Source organism: Mustela nivalis (genome assembly GCF_964662115.1).
Source record: "Mustela nivalis genome assembly, chromosome: 14".
NCBI lineage: Eukaryota > Metazoa > Chordata > Mammalia > Carnivora > Mustelidae > Mustela > Mustela nivalis.
Window position 1 is genome coordinate 7,809,596 of NC_139033.1, and position 14,817 is coordinate 7,824,412.

At 45.3% G+C, this 14,817-nt stretch overlaps 1 long non-coding RNA gene across 1 annotated transcript in view; it reads left to right on the forward strand.

Moving 5' to 3' along the window:
- Nucleotides 1–4,912, forward strand: part of LOC309848259 — a 59,197-nt gene extending 54,285 nt beyond the window's left edge. The window contains exon 4 of the long non-coding RNA XR_014302928.1: nt 2,035–4,912. This is a non-coding gene — a long non-coding RNA (uncharacterized lncRNA). The remainder of the gene's footprint in view (nt 1–2,034) is intronic.
- Nucleotides 4,913–14,817: the final 9,905 nt, after the last annotated feature.

Sequence of the window (14,817 nt, forward strand, 5' to 3'; positions counted from 1 at the left end):
ATGATAATGCAGAGGAACGAGGCGCAAAGATCCACCATTCAAAATTTCAAAGCGGATCCGAGAGCCTTGATGTATACGTTGTGGCTTCCCTTTGGAGACCACATTCTGTGTCTCACTGGCTTACCACACCATCCATATTTCTTGGAGGGATGAAAGAGCCATATCGATGGTGCCAGAACCCTCACCAGTGGTTCCAGGGAGTCTAGAGGGTTGAAACCCAGCACTTAAAGCTTCCCTGCTACTCTTCGGGCTTGGAAATTTATGCCACAGCTCTGAAGTCCTGGAGTTTCTTGAACGGAGATTTACGACTATCAGAGGCGCTTATGCACTGACATGGCTTGCATCTTCACGGCAGAGGCTGCCCCGAGCCTCCAAACAGCTAATATTCCGACTATCATCTGTGGACTCACATCCATCAATGCTCACACAAGGACATTATGCTGATAGAGAACGTCGTTGAGAGCGAGGGGGTAGGAAGGAAGACTTACCAGGAAATGTCAAGATATTTTCTTCCCCAAAGGAAACCACCAAGTCATCAATTCCAAATGTTGAATACAGTGGAGTTTTCTCTAACAAAGGGGCTGACTTATAGTCAGCCTTTCAAGTCTGGCTCCTTTACGCATTTTCAGCATCTTTTCACTCAGTCAAAACCCATTTTAACTCAATTTTGTTCGCTATAAATATCTTGATCCAAGACATAATTCCATCATCATAAGACACTTTATTTTCAGATTTCAGATTTCCTTTTGTCTATTTCCCCCCAAGGCTTTATTTGCCTTTCATTTCAGTGAAGATGATTCTTATGTTGCTCTTTTCCCAGGCTCCTTTAGCCATTCCATTTCTTTTTTTTGTCCTATTCCCAGAAGTTTCCTGTCCTTTATTGTCATTAAAAAAAAAAATCTAATTCTTATACAGTCTTTACCATATGCTAGACACTGTTGTAATTTCTTTACATGCATTGACTCAGTTAATCCTCTCAACACCCTTTGGAGTCAGAACAGTTATGTATCCCTGTTTTCCAGAAGAGGAAACTGAAGCACAGAGAGGTAAACTAACTTACCCAAGGACACACAGCAAATATGTAGCCAGGCCAAGAATCAAACTGGGCAGTTTTGTTGCACTTTCAATGCATGTTCCCCCCGAAATGTCCTCTCTCCTCCACCCCTGCCCCTTGAACGGCTCGTTCCTCCTCACTGCTCTCTCTGGGGACCTTTCTATGGCACCCCCACAGTGCCATAGAAGTGATTTAGATGCCCCAGCTCTGTGTGTATATTATCATACACTGCAATAGCTGATTTCCTTGTCCATCTCCCCCATCAGACTGTGAGCCCTTTACATATAATATATGTCCAGAGTGGGGTGCCTGGTGGCTCAGTTGGTTGGGCGACTGCCTGCAGCTCAGGTCATGATCCCGGAGTCCCGGGATCGAGTCCCGCATCGGGCTCCCAGCTCCACGGGGAGTCTGCTTCTCCTGCTGACCTTCTCCCCTCTCATGCTCTCTCTCTCTCTCTCATTCTCTCTCCCAAATAAATAAATAAAATCTTAAAAAAATATTTATGTATATCCAGAGTAAACTTTAAGAATTAGAAACACCAAAAAGTATAAAGTATAAAAAAGAAAACAAAGAACACGCCAAGTCCTTGGTAACATCTAGGCATCTCTCCTATGTAAAACTGTCTAAATATGTAATATATATATATACATAATATACAATATATAAATAATATATAAAACTTATCTAAGTTAGATGTTATATATAATTAGAATCATATAAAGCTTATATAAAACTTGCACAAACATATAATAAACTATACAAAATATACTAGGTATCATATTTAACAAACATATACATATCACATTATATATAATAGATAACATTTACCATTTTGCCCACTTTTAAGTTGCAGTTTGGTGGCTTTAAGTGCATTCACGGTGTTGGGCAGGCTTCACCACCATCCGTCTCCAGAACTTTCCATCATCCCGAAGTGAAACTCTGTCCCCATCGAACACTAACCCCTGCTCTCTTTCCCCCAGCTCCTGGGCACCTCTGTGCGTTCTGGCTCCATGCACTTGCCTGTCCTAGGTTGCTCCTCGAAGTGGATTCGTACAGCATTGGTCATTTTGTGACCGGCTTCCATCAGTCTTCAAGGTGCATCCCCATTGGAGCAGGCGCCAGAACTTTCCTTTCACATTTCACAGCTGAGAAATGTTCCTGTGTGCGGAGAGACCACATTTTGCTCAGCCATTCATCTGTCACTGGACACTCCCGCCTTTCGGCTGCCGAGACTGCTGCTGCTCAGGGCACTGGTGTGTGACAATGTGCTTGGGTCCCTGCCTCCCCTGCCATCGGGCAGATGCCTGGCAGTGGACTTGTGGCATCACGGGGCGGCTGCATGTTTGCTCTCTGGGGAGCCTGCCAACCTTTTTTCCAGAGTGGGCGCATCACTTTACACTCCCACCGGCGATGCACGAGGCTTCCCATTTCTCTGCGTTCTCACCAACACGTGTTTTATTTAGTCTTGTTTCTGGTAGTGGCCATCCTAGGGGGTGTGAGGTGGGGTTCTGGAGAAATGCCTATGCAAATCCATACTCTATTTTTTAAACACTTTAAAAAATCCAAGTATAATTTAATACTGTAGGACTTACCCATTTTAGTGAATAGTTCCATGACCCTTCCTTGCTTCCTCCAACTCCTGGCATTTGGCCCATGGCTGCGTCTCTGCCTCTGCCTTCACGTGGCGCCTTCCCTGTAGATCAGATCTCCTCTCCTCCTGTCACAAGGACTCTGTCATCGGATTTAGGACCCACCCTAATGCAGGATGAGCTCACCTTGATCCTTGCCTTAATCCCATCTGCAGAGACTCCATTTCCAAATAAGGTCATAGTCACAGGCACCACCCTTGGGGCTCTGACTATCTTTTTGGGGGACCCAATTCAACCCACTACAGCGCTCCATAATCAAGTTACAGAGCCATCCTATCAATGCTGCCTCAAATTACTTTTGTTTTTCAATGAAAAAGATGAAAACAGGGCCATCGTGTCCTCACTGTGATGAAACTGACTTCAGTCCACTTGATGATAGATTATACACCCATCTTTCTTTCACCTGAGAGGGCTCCTTCATCATTTAAAAGAAGCCCAAGTGATAGATGGGAGTTTCTGGAAAGAGAAACACACGTTATCCTGCACTTGAACCCTCAGAGCCTAGCCGAATGCCCAGTGCATAGTAGTGCCGGGTCCGTGTTTGTCGAGTGACTATACAAAAGAGTGAGTTTCCAGGGGGCTGGGAGGATGCCACTTGTCTCCAGCCACCTGTCCTTTCTAGGCACCCCTTGCCTGTCCAGTCCCACACTGGACCAAACCGACTTGCTCCGCGGGCCTTCTCCAGAAACCTCCAGGCATTTTGCTGTCGGCTGCTTGCGGGGATCAGAGCTGTGTTTCTCCTGCTTTGGCCTCTCCCCCTTCGAGGGTTTTCATTCCAGAGAGGGCTAAGGCAACTCTCTCCAGGTTTTATAAGCTGATAGAACAGGGCTGTCAAATGCTTTTTATGGGAGAAGAAACAGGAAGATGGTTTGTTTTGCAGACAGCGGATTATTGAGTAATTACATTTTTATAGAGCTGTTGTGGGGCAAATCACGGCCCCGCTGTCTCCTTTGATGCCAAAAGGCAGACGGCCCCATAAAGATCAGAACAAGCGAAGGTGAAAGGGGTCAGAGACAGAGCTGCCCCTTCGGGAAATGCCCCCTCTTGCCATGTGTGTTTTGGCTCGTCATACTCATAGCAACCTTCTTGCCTCCTTCCCCTGCATATAGAGAAAAGGAGAGACAGAAAAAAAGGTGTTGCCTGGTCGGGCCACCCCGGAGGGCAACAGTGCTGTTTATTCTCCCTCTAATACTGACTGACTCACTCACTCATTCACCTACCCATTCATTAATTCACTCCCTTATTTATCCATTCATTGATTCACTCATTCATTCAGGCCTACATTCAAGGGCTTGGGTACTTGCTAAGAAGCCCAAGGTATATTCATTTTTTTTTTTTTTTTCCTGAGCCTCCATTTCTCTGTCCACTGAACACACATGAATCTGGGCTCACTATGTGTCCTACACTACGGTGATCAGGCTGAGCACAACCAGAGCCATGGAGAAGAGTGGCGACAGAGTGTCACCCCTGTATAAATGTGAGATGTCACAGTGATATGTGCAACTTGGGAGGGGGAGAGGCGCAGGAGCGCCCCTAACAAGGCATGTGAACTTGTCTGAGAAGACTTTCCTGGTGACTGAGACCTAAAGGTCAGAAGAAGTTGTCCAGCCAAGAGGTGGTGATGGTGGTGGCCAGGGGTGGGGAATGGTAGGGAGAGAATATTCCAGGCCAAGTGAGACAGGTCTGCCCAGGCTCCATGGAAGGAGAGCTCATGAAGCTTCCAAATGAGCCGCAGGGCCCAAGCCAGCTGCTTTTAGACAGGCCCCATGCCGGTTGTGCTGCCCAGAGCTGTGGCCAGGAAATCCCTGTTCAGGCCTTGTTTGGCTCCATTTCAAAGATGGCCTCCCTTTGCAGAAAGAAAATGTGCCACTGGGCTACTATCTTAGACCCAGCCATCCATCTGGAGAAAGCCCTGTGGGCCCAGGTCTGGGGAGGCTCAGGCAAGCAGCCAGCATGGTCAAGGCCTGGACTGAGGCCTTTCTTTCTGCCCTGGCAGGTTCCAGAAAGCTGTTCATTGCTACTCCTTTTCCTGTCAGGTTAGGAACCAGACTGAGGGCCTGTTTTTTTACTGGTCCCATCTGGAGACAAGTGTTTCAAATCAAGTTGTCCCCTTCCCTGGTTTTAAAGATGGCGGCCTCTTCTGGAGGCTTCCCGTCCCCCATGCTGATTTCCGGCTGTGAGACAAGTACCTTAATAAATGACTATTTATTTGGCCGCCCAGCCCTTCTGTGTGTGTTTGGTTTCCTGCTGCAACCTCCAGCCAGAGTCCTGAGGTGTCTTTCTTAAAGGGATGGAGGAGATGCAGGCCCTTTCTGGTTTTTCTTCTGTTTATTTGCTGTCAGCTGTCAATGCTCCATAAGGCGGCTTTCCTCTGGGGAGGAAAAGCCTTTCCAAAGTCTTTCCCTCTTTCTGTCAGATACAGGCCCTCCCAAGGCCCCCAGAGCTGCTGGCTGGGGCTGAGGGGGAAGTCCCAGCTCTGGCTTCCTGGACCCCTAGCCTTTGGGGGCTGGGGAGCACAAAGCAAGGGATGAAGACGGGCTCAGACCACACGGGCAGCCCCAAAACACTTTAGCTGGGCTTCCAAGGAATCAAGGCCACAAACTTTCGGGTGGTTAAGCAGAGGCCATTTCCCATAAGTGAGGTCGAGGAGCCCTTTCAAAGGAACTGCCATTGGCTCCCAGCAGGGACAGTGCTCTGTTCCCCTCTGCCATGCCTTTGCTTAGGCTGTGCCCACTGCCCGAGATGCATCGGGAGAGCTGTCACCTACGGAGGGCCCGCAGGGCACGAGGTCTTGTTCTAGGCGCTGGGCATGCAGCCACGGACCAAACAGAGCACGTCCCTGGTCCCCACAAGAAATGAATAGGCCTGGAAAGAGATCTGTGATGGGGACAAGTGCTGGTTAAGGACAATCGCGCAGAATGAGGAGGTGGGTGGTCAGGGGAGGCTGGCTGGTTAAAAAGGAGATGGTGGGGAAGTTCCGAAGAGGCAGGGAGGCCACATGACCTCTGTGGCAGAAGTGTCCCTCGCGGAGGGAACAAAGTATCCACAGGCCTCCAGGCAGGCAGAGCGCTGGGTGTTGGAGGGGCAGACAGGCATCCGGATGAAGAGTGAGCCAAAGGGTGAGAACAGAGAGGGAGGTACTGGACAAACAGGCCATGTTGGGCCTTGTGGGTCCCTTCCTGTCAGGAGTTTTGGCTTTTATTCCAGGTTGAGAAAGGGCCCAACTGAAGGGTTTGAGAAGAGTGACGTGATCGTATCTATGGTTTTGAAGGGAGCGGTGGGTTGCAGAAATTAACATGTATTATCTTGTCTTCTCAATTCACAAAATGGTGCTCTCATTGTTCCCATTTCACAGATACGAAACTGAGGCATGGAAAGCCTATGTAATTTGCTCAGGGTCCCCCAGCGAGTGAGGGGCAGAGCCAGGACCGGATCACAGTCGTCTTGTGCCAGAGCCTGTGGTCAGCGCCACGGCCTCCGGGAAGCCTCCTCTGTGCTCTCCCAAGCTGGGCGAGAAGCCCATGTGGGTTTATCTTTTCTGCGCCTCCATTTCCCCTAAAACAGGAATGACAGAACTATTCTTGCCTTATTTAATGCACAGAGCTGTTGGCAAAACCAAATGAGATAAGGTGCAAAATCACTATACAAATGAATATTGTTACAAAAGCTAGTTCCCATTTATCGAGCACCCACTGGGAGGCAGGTCCTGGAGTCACCTGAGTCAGGAGGCACCAGACAACTCCATAGCATCGGTGCTGTTACTGTCCCATAGAGACTGGGGCAGAGAAAATGATCGAGAAACTTGGAGTGAATTAGTAGAGGTGATTTGGTATGATTCTTTTCTTTTTGCACCCCTGAGGCTTTGGGGGTGCTCTTGGAGCACTCATCTCCAATAAGTATGGTACTATTTAGTGCCCTAAGACTTTCTGAGCCACCCCGGGCTCCCCCCGGGAAGCAGTAATTTACCTGTCTCCTCTGCTTCCTTCCAGAGATATTCAGTGCAAATAACACATGCGGAGAATTCACGTTGCTGCAAATATTTGTAATGCAAATGATACCTTAACAGACCTTCTTGCTTATTTCATTTAATGGTATGCCCCAGAGATGACTTCATTACAATACATATAGTCTACTTCGTTTTAAAGAGTTACGTTGTATTCTATCCTGTGGTTGGTTCGTGAATTTTATCTTTTGCTGAGAGCCAGCACTGCGCTGTGATTGTGGAGGGTTCTGGCTGGGTAAACATCCAGAAAGAGAACCTGTTGTAGTCCTTCCTTATCTACAGTTTCTCTTTTCATGGGTTCAGTGCTCGTGGTCAACCACCGTCTGGAAGGAGGTGGTCGTACGAGAACACACAAGCAGGTCACTCCTGACGTCACGCGATGTCTCAGTGCTTACGACGTTCATGTGTCTCATGTCATCAAGGAGGGATTTTAGCATTTCACATTATCACAAGAAGAAGGGTGGGTACAGTATAGTGAGATATTTCGAGAGAGGGGCGCTGGGTGGCTCACTCGGTTAAGTGTCTGACTTCGGCTCAGGTCATGATCTCGGGGTCCTGGGGTGGAGCTCTGCATCGGGCTCCCTGCTCAATGGAGGGTGTGTTTGGCCCTCTGCCCTTCCTCCTGCTCAAATAAATAATATCTCTTAACAAAACTTTGGTTTTATTGGGGTGCCTGGGTGGCTCAGTGTGTTAAAGTCTCTGTCTACAGCTCAGGTCATGATCTCGGGGTTCTGGGATCGAGCCCTGCGTCGGGCTCCCTGCTCAACAGAGGGTCCGTTTGTCCCTCTGCCCTTCCTCCTGCTCAAATAAATAAATAATATCTCTTAAACAATATTTTGAGAGAGAGCAAGCACATTCATACAACTTTTTTTAATCTTTCTTTTTTAAAAAATTTTTTCAATTTATTTATTTTCAGAAAAACAGTATTCATTATTTTTTCACCACACCCAGTGCTCCATGCAATCCGTGCCCTCTATAATACCCACCACCTGGTACCCCAACCTCCCACACCCCCGCCACTTCAACCCCCTCAGACTGTTTTTCAGAGTCCAGAGTCAATTATCACATGGTTTCACTTATTTGTGGAGCATAACAAATATCATGGAGGACAAGGGATGTTAGAGAGGAGAAGGGGGTTGGGGTAAATTGGAAGGGGAGGTGAATCATGAGAGACTATGGACTCAAAAACATTCATACAACTTTTATTATAGTATATTCATTGTTCTATTTTATTATTGTTGTTGCTAACCTCTTACTGTGTCTAATTTATAATCTTTACCACAGGTATGTATATGTAGGAAAAAACACAATACATGTGGGGTTCTGTACTATCTGTGGTCTCTGGGGGTCTTGGAATGTATACTCCATGGATAACAGCAGTGGGGGGCTACTATATACATATATTTCAATTTGGGGTAGACATTGCCAGATTGCATTTCCGAGAGACTGTATCAATTTATACCATCTACCAGTAACAAATGAGAGAGATCATTTGTCTATAAGCTTAAAACATAATATATTTTATTAAGTATCAAGCTTAAAAAATATCATACTGTGAGATCTTGTACCTGCTGCTTTTGTGATATCCTTATTTTTGACTTAACATTAATTTACAGACATCTTTCTGTTGCAAGAAGTATTTTCCAACAAAATGATTTTTAGTAGCTCTATAATATTCCATTGCATGGACATAACTAGGGTTTATTCTATTAAGTCCCTATCATCATATCTTCAGGTTTTAAAACAACTAAAAAGACCAATCAATTTGACTGTTAAAATTGAGAATTTTTCTCACTAACAGACACTTAAAACAGTTAAAAATCACATTATAAAATGGGAAAAAATACAACAAACACAACTAAGAAAGGAAAGTATTATTGAACCTATGAAAAGAGTTTCTAGAAATCAAAAAGTATAGCTCAATAACCCAATAGAAAAATGGGCAAAATGCATGAACAGAACTAACAAATGAGGAGATATTTGTGGCTGATAAGCTTATGAAGAGATGATGAGAATCATAAATGGTAGGGCAAATCAAGACCAGCATTGGACACTATTTTCTACCCATTCGTTTGGCAAAATTTAAAAAAGGAAAAATCTGACCAGCCAGGGCTAAGAAGGGATGTCAAGTGCAAAGGGAATTGAAACTGATGCATTCACTTTGGAAGAACTGTCTTGTGTTGATCTTCATGGTGGAAATTCACACATCCTCTGTGGAAATTCACACACATTTTACTCTTGGATGTATACCCAAGAAAAATAAGAACGTACCTGGAGCTGGTGTAGTAATAACAGCTGGAAACATACTCAACACCCATTGGTGAGAGACTAAATGAATAAAGTGAAGGTATTTTCAAATAATGAAAAATCACACCGAAGCCAAAAATGTGGCAAACTTTGATACAGTGACACAGTTGACATCTGTCCTACCTTTGGGCCACCACCTTAGGAGGAGTGCTCAACTGTGGACGGCCGGGCGCTGGTGTATTAACTCCCCTGCCCCCTCGCTGCTGGGCGGGGTTAACTCTGAAATGTGTGTCGGACACACCCTGGGTTTCCCTGGACAGATCAAGCTCCCGCTGTCCACACTGGTTTGATACAGCGCTTTTAAACAAACGGAGGCAGAATTCACACAGCAAATGAACCATTTTCGAGTGAACAATTCGGTGGTGTTTGGCACATTCGCTATGTTGTCCAACACCACGTCCTTCTAGTTCCAAAACATTTTCGTTATCCCCAGAGGAAACCCCTATTCGTTAAGCTGTGGCACTCTAGATAATGAGCTTTAATGGGTGGTCTCCCCTTCCGCTGTGGTCTGAATGTCTGTGTCCCTCTCCAAGTTCGTATGTTGAAACCTAATCCCTTCCCTCTCACCCCCGCTACCCCAAGGTGATGGTTTTAGAAGGTGGGACCCTTGGGAGGGTATTGGGTCTCTGGTTCGGGGCAAAGCCGTCCTTGGTGCCCATCAGTGTCCTTTCTCACCAGCAAGAACCCAGACCATGCCCGCACTTTGATCTTGGACTTCCCAGCCTACAGAACTGTGAGAGCCTCCTTTCTGTTGTTTATAAAATAGGATCTATAATTTATTGTATATGTTACATATAATCATATATGTGGTAACTTCTTTTACATATACATGAGCAGAGATGATTACATATTTCTCTGCATAGTAAAAACATTTGTAAAGACCTTCTCCAATGTTGTTAATGGTGTTTTCTCTGTGTGATAGGATTATGAAGTGCCCCTTTTCTATTTCTGCCTATCTATATGGACTGAATATTTTTAGCTAGTAAAACCAATAAAGAGCCAACAATTCTATATAACTTAAATCTGTGTAATGGTAGTAAATGCTTTTATTGGTGACGTCGCGCTAGATTTAGCAAGTCTATGCCTGACCTGTGCCTCTTCAGTCTAGGGATGTGAGTGAACCCACATCCTCCTTTAAATCATGTTGCTTTCAGGGGTGCCTGGGTGGCTCAGTGGGTTAAAGCCTCTTCCTTCAACTCAGGTCATGATCCCAGGGTCCTGGGATCGAGTCCCGCATCAGGCTCTCTGTTCTGGGGAGAGCCTTGTTCCTCCTCTCTCTCTGCCTGCCTCTCTGCCTACTTGTGATCTCTGTCTGTCAAATAAATAAATAAAATCTTAAAAAAAATAAAAATAAAAATAAATCATGTTGCTTTCATTTCCACAGAATCCACATTATCTCCCTAGCAACTCTTCCTCCCCATCTTAAAAGCTCTTTGAAAAACACATTCCCTTTCTGTTGGCTTCTTTTTCCTCTCTCTTGGCCAAGTCGAGGTCCTTTGGTCTATAGTGGCTCTCCCTTTCCGTGTCTGTTTTAAAAGACGAGTTGCTATGAAATATGGTTTTCATCTGTGACATAGATGAATGCAAATAGCCTCGTCATCCGGTGCGTAATCTGATGACAGTGTTCTGGAAGATTCTCTACGGGGAGAAATCTTCTGTCCCTGATATTTGAAAACCCAGACATGTAGCAATTTTAGAAAACTGGAAGCAAACAGAGAACAAAAGGAATATTAAGTCTTGGCATGGGCCATGTGGTTATTCTTCCTCACCTGGAACGTCCTGCCTAGAAGGATTTCTTCTTTACGTGTCCCTGGCACATGGTTTTGCTTCTGGCTTGACTTTGAAACAAGCTTTCATGATAAGGAAATGAGACACAACTGTGTGTCTTTTTTTTTTTTTAAACTATTATTCTGGTGAAATATACATAACATAAAATTTAACGTTTTAATGATTTTAAGTGCCCAGTTCAGTAGCATCGAGGGCATTCACAGTGTTGTGCAACCATCCCCATCATCCAGCTCCAGAACTTTCTCATCATCCCAGAGTGCAATTCTATTCCCTTCAACAGTAGCTTCCCAACTGTCCCCTCCCTCAGCCCCTGGCCATCACCACCACTTGCTGTCTCCGTGACTTTGACTATCCTGGGTCATGTCAAAGCACCATCATGCACTATTTGTTCTTTTGTGTCTGGCTTCGTTCACTTAGTGTGATGTCTTCAGTGTGACCGCATGGTCACATGTGTTAGAATTTCCATACTTCTTAGGGCTGATGAATATTCCATTGTATGTAGAGACCACATTTTGTTTATCTGGTCATCTTTTTTTTTTTTTTTTAAGATTTTATTTATTTATTTATTTGAGAGAGAGACGGAAGAGAGCAGGAGAGAGGAGAGTGTCAGAGGGAGAAGCAGACTCCCCCTGGAGTTGAGAGCCCGAGGCGGGACTTGATCCCGGAACGCTGGGATCATGACCTGAGCCGAAGGCAGCTGCTTAACCAACTGAGCCACCCAGGCGCCCCTATGTGGTCATCTGTTGATGAGCACTTGGGTTGTTTCCACTTCATGGCTGTCATGAATAATGTTGCTGAAAACCTGGATGTACATAGTTCTTTTTGGGTCTCAGCTTTCGATTCCTTTGGGCAGGTACCCAGAAGTGGGAAGGGCGGGATCAGACCGTGCTAGCTCTGTGTTCACTTACTTGACCTGAACTGTGCCGGTTCCATCTCCCAGAGGGGCTGCACCCTTTTCCAGTCTCACCGGGGACAAAGCAGAAGGACTTGTCACAGCACATCTTCACCAACACTTGTTATTTTTTCTTTCCCTTTTTAAAAACATTTTTTGATAGTAGCTATTGTAATGGGGGTGTGGTGTGGTTTTGGTTTGCCTCACTCTTATTTTGAATTTAGTCTGGGAATCTTTTTTCCTGTGGGTGTGGTTTAAAAAAATTTTTTTTTAATTTAAGATTTTTATTTGTTTATAAATTTGGGGTGGGGGAGAAAGCATGAGCAGGGGTAGGGGCAGAGGGAGGAGCAGGCTCTCTGCTGAGCAGGGAGCCCAATGTGGGGCTTGGTCCCAGTATCCTGGGATCATGACCTGAGCCAAAGGCAGATGCTTAACGACTGAGCCCCCCAGACACCTCCTGTGGGTGTGGTTCTAGGCATCTTTCTCAGCACCTGGGAGCCCTTGGTGCTCAACAAATTGAGTTACAGATAAAGTGTAACTTTTTTTAGAATTTTTATCACAGATTGATGGGTATGTAAATTTCTTGCCTTGTTTAGGACATTCTTTTTTCTCTAAACCACACAAAAATTTTTTTGAAAGCCTTCTCTTTCTTGATTTTTATTTTTTGCGTAAACATGGAATAGAAAATACTTTGTGTATGTGTGCAAAGAATCAAAGAATATATCTCTCTGATTCCCTGATGTTGTCTTTCTTTGAAAAATTTTCCCAGTCCAACTTCTGACACCTGTTAATTGCACCAGGAGGACTGATTAGAAGCAGCTGGAAATTCTCAGTCCATTTAGCATAGATGACCCTTGGACATCACTGGGGTTAGGGGCACTGACACATTTAAAAATCTGCATTTAACTTTTAACTCCCCACAAAGTATAACTACCAATACCCTACTATTGACTAAATGCCTTACCAATGATAGAATCAGTCGATGAACACTTACTTTGTATGTTATGGGAAGTACATACTGTATTCTTACAGTAAAGCAGAGAAAAGACAATGTTATTTAGAAAGTCACAAGGAAGAGAAAATACATCTACAGTGTTGTACTGTATTAATTGTAAAAAAAAAAAATCTGCATATAAGTGGGCCCACACAGTTTAAACCTATGCTGTTCCAGGGCCAACTATAATTCTTTAAAACGTATCCCACTCACAACACCACTGGGACATGGTCTCCCCCCAAATAAACCATCCTTGAATGAAGTCTCTAAATTCCACTGTAATTTGCAGAAAATGCGGAGGACAGAGCGATGTGTTAAAATGGTACCATGGGGGAACACCTGCGAATTTCCAGATTGTGGATATTCTCCAGAACAAAGGACCGGGGCCAGGTGGAATAACAGCCCCTCAATATTCCCACCTCCGCATCCCTGCAACTTGTGAATATAGTGAGTAACACGGTGCTTCCTTCTGAGAGAGAACAAGAGAGCAGATGAGATTACGGTTGCTAAGCAGCTGACCTTGAGATGGGCAGATGCTCCTGGGTTATCTGGGTGGGTCCAGGGTCATAAATGAAAGAGGGAGGGAGAGTCAGTTGCAGAGTGACCTGATGTGAGACAGCGATGGACAGACCAGACAGACCATCGCTGGCTTTGAAGACGAGGAAGGGGGCCGTGAGCCCAGCGACTCCCATGGGCTCAGCAAAGGTAAGAAAAAGAAAAGGTGAAGAAAAGATTCTTTCCTAGAACCTCCAGAAACACCTTGGTCTTAACCCGCTGGGACTCGTGCCGAATTTCCAGAGTCCGTAACTGTAAGCATGATTGTCTTGTTTGAAGGCCGTGTTTGTGGTCATTTGTTACAGTAGAAACGAGAACCAAAAAATGGCCTATGTACTTCAGGGGAGAAAATGCATGTTAAAAATGGAGATTGTAGCTGGCAGAGTCCGTACCTCCCCACGTGGGCGGTCCTGGAGGGCAGCAATAGACAGCTCCTTACAGACCAATGGCTTCCTGTGTCCTGTCGCTGCCTGAGGGTCCCTCTGTTTGCTGAAATGTGCTGGCTCTGCCTTGGGGTAGGTGGGAAGTGCTGGCGTGTTAGTGTCCCAGGAACAGCCTTCAGTGAGGACATGGGAGGTGGTGGGCAGTCCTCGGAGGTCCCCAGCTGCCTCAAATGGCTACGGTTTATTAATATGGACTTTACTGGCTCTTATACCTTCTTTGGATCACTTCTGCACTCCCTCGCCATGCTTCCTGGGGTCACCTCCCAAATCAACTCTTTGTCCCCAAATCCTTATCTCTGGCTCTGCTTTTCTGGAAACCCATACAGACTCAGAGATTAAGAGAGATTTAAGAGACATATCAGTCTGTCACAATCTGTGCCTGGAACTACCTGGACCTTATTTGGATCCTGATTCAAACAAATTAAAAAAAATATGAAAACAAAACAAAAGCAATAACCCCAACAACCCTTTGAATGACATATATGAGATAAGCAGAAGTCTGAATACCAGGCTGGACATTTGATAATATTAAGAAAGTATTGTTAAATTGTTAAATTTGGGGAATGCGATAATGGTATTGTGGTTTTGTTAAAGCAAGAAGTTCTTGCTCTTTAAAGATACATTCTGGAATATTTATGAATGAATTGACAGTGGGTATGATCCTAGGATTTGCTTCGAGATGATGCAAGAGACAAAGAAAGGGGAAGGTGTGTGTACGCAGAAAAGGAATAGCCCAGAGCCAGTAACTGTCCAGGCTAAGAGATGCCCAGAGGGGGCTCCTTTCACTACTTCTCTGACTTTACCTCCTTCAATATATGCTGGAAATCTCCAGAATTACAAGGTGCCTACTCGAATTAGGTTATGAACTAGGTTCTGAATTAACTGTCGATCACCTGTAGTTAAGAGCATGGGCTTTGAGGTCACATCAGCTTGGGTGAGTCTGAACCTGACTGATTCAGATGGTTGATTCTATGTGGGACAAGCAGTGAGGGGGGCGATGGCCGCAGGGGGTTGGGGGGAAGGAGCAGAGAGGAATTGGGAGGGGGGAAATTCCAAGCAAAGGAAGCTTCGTGAGTAAAGACACAGAAATGACAACAGACGGGCAGAACAGGGCTTGAGACAGGGAGATTGC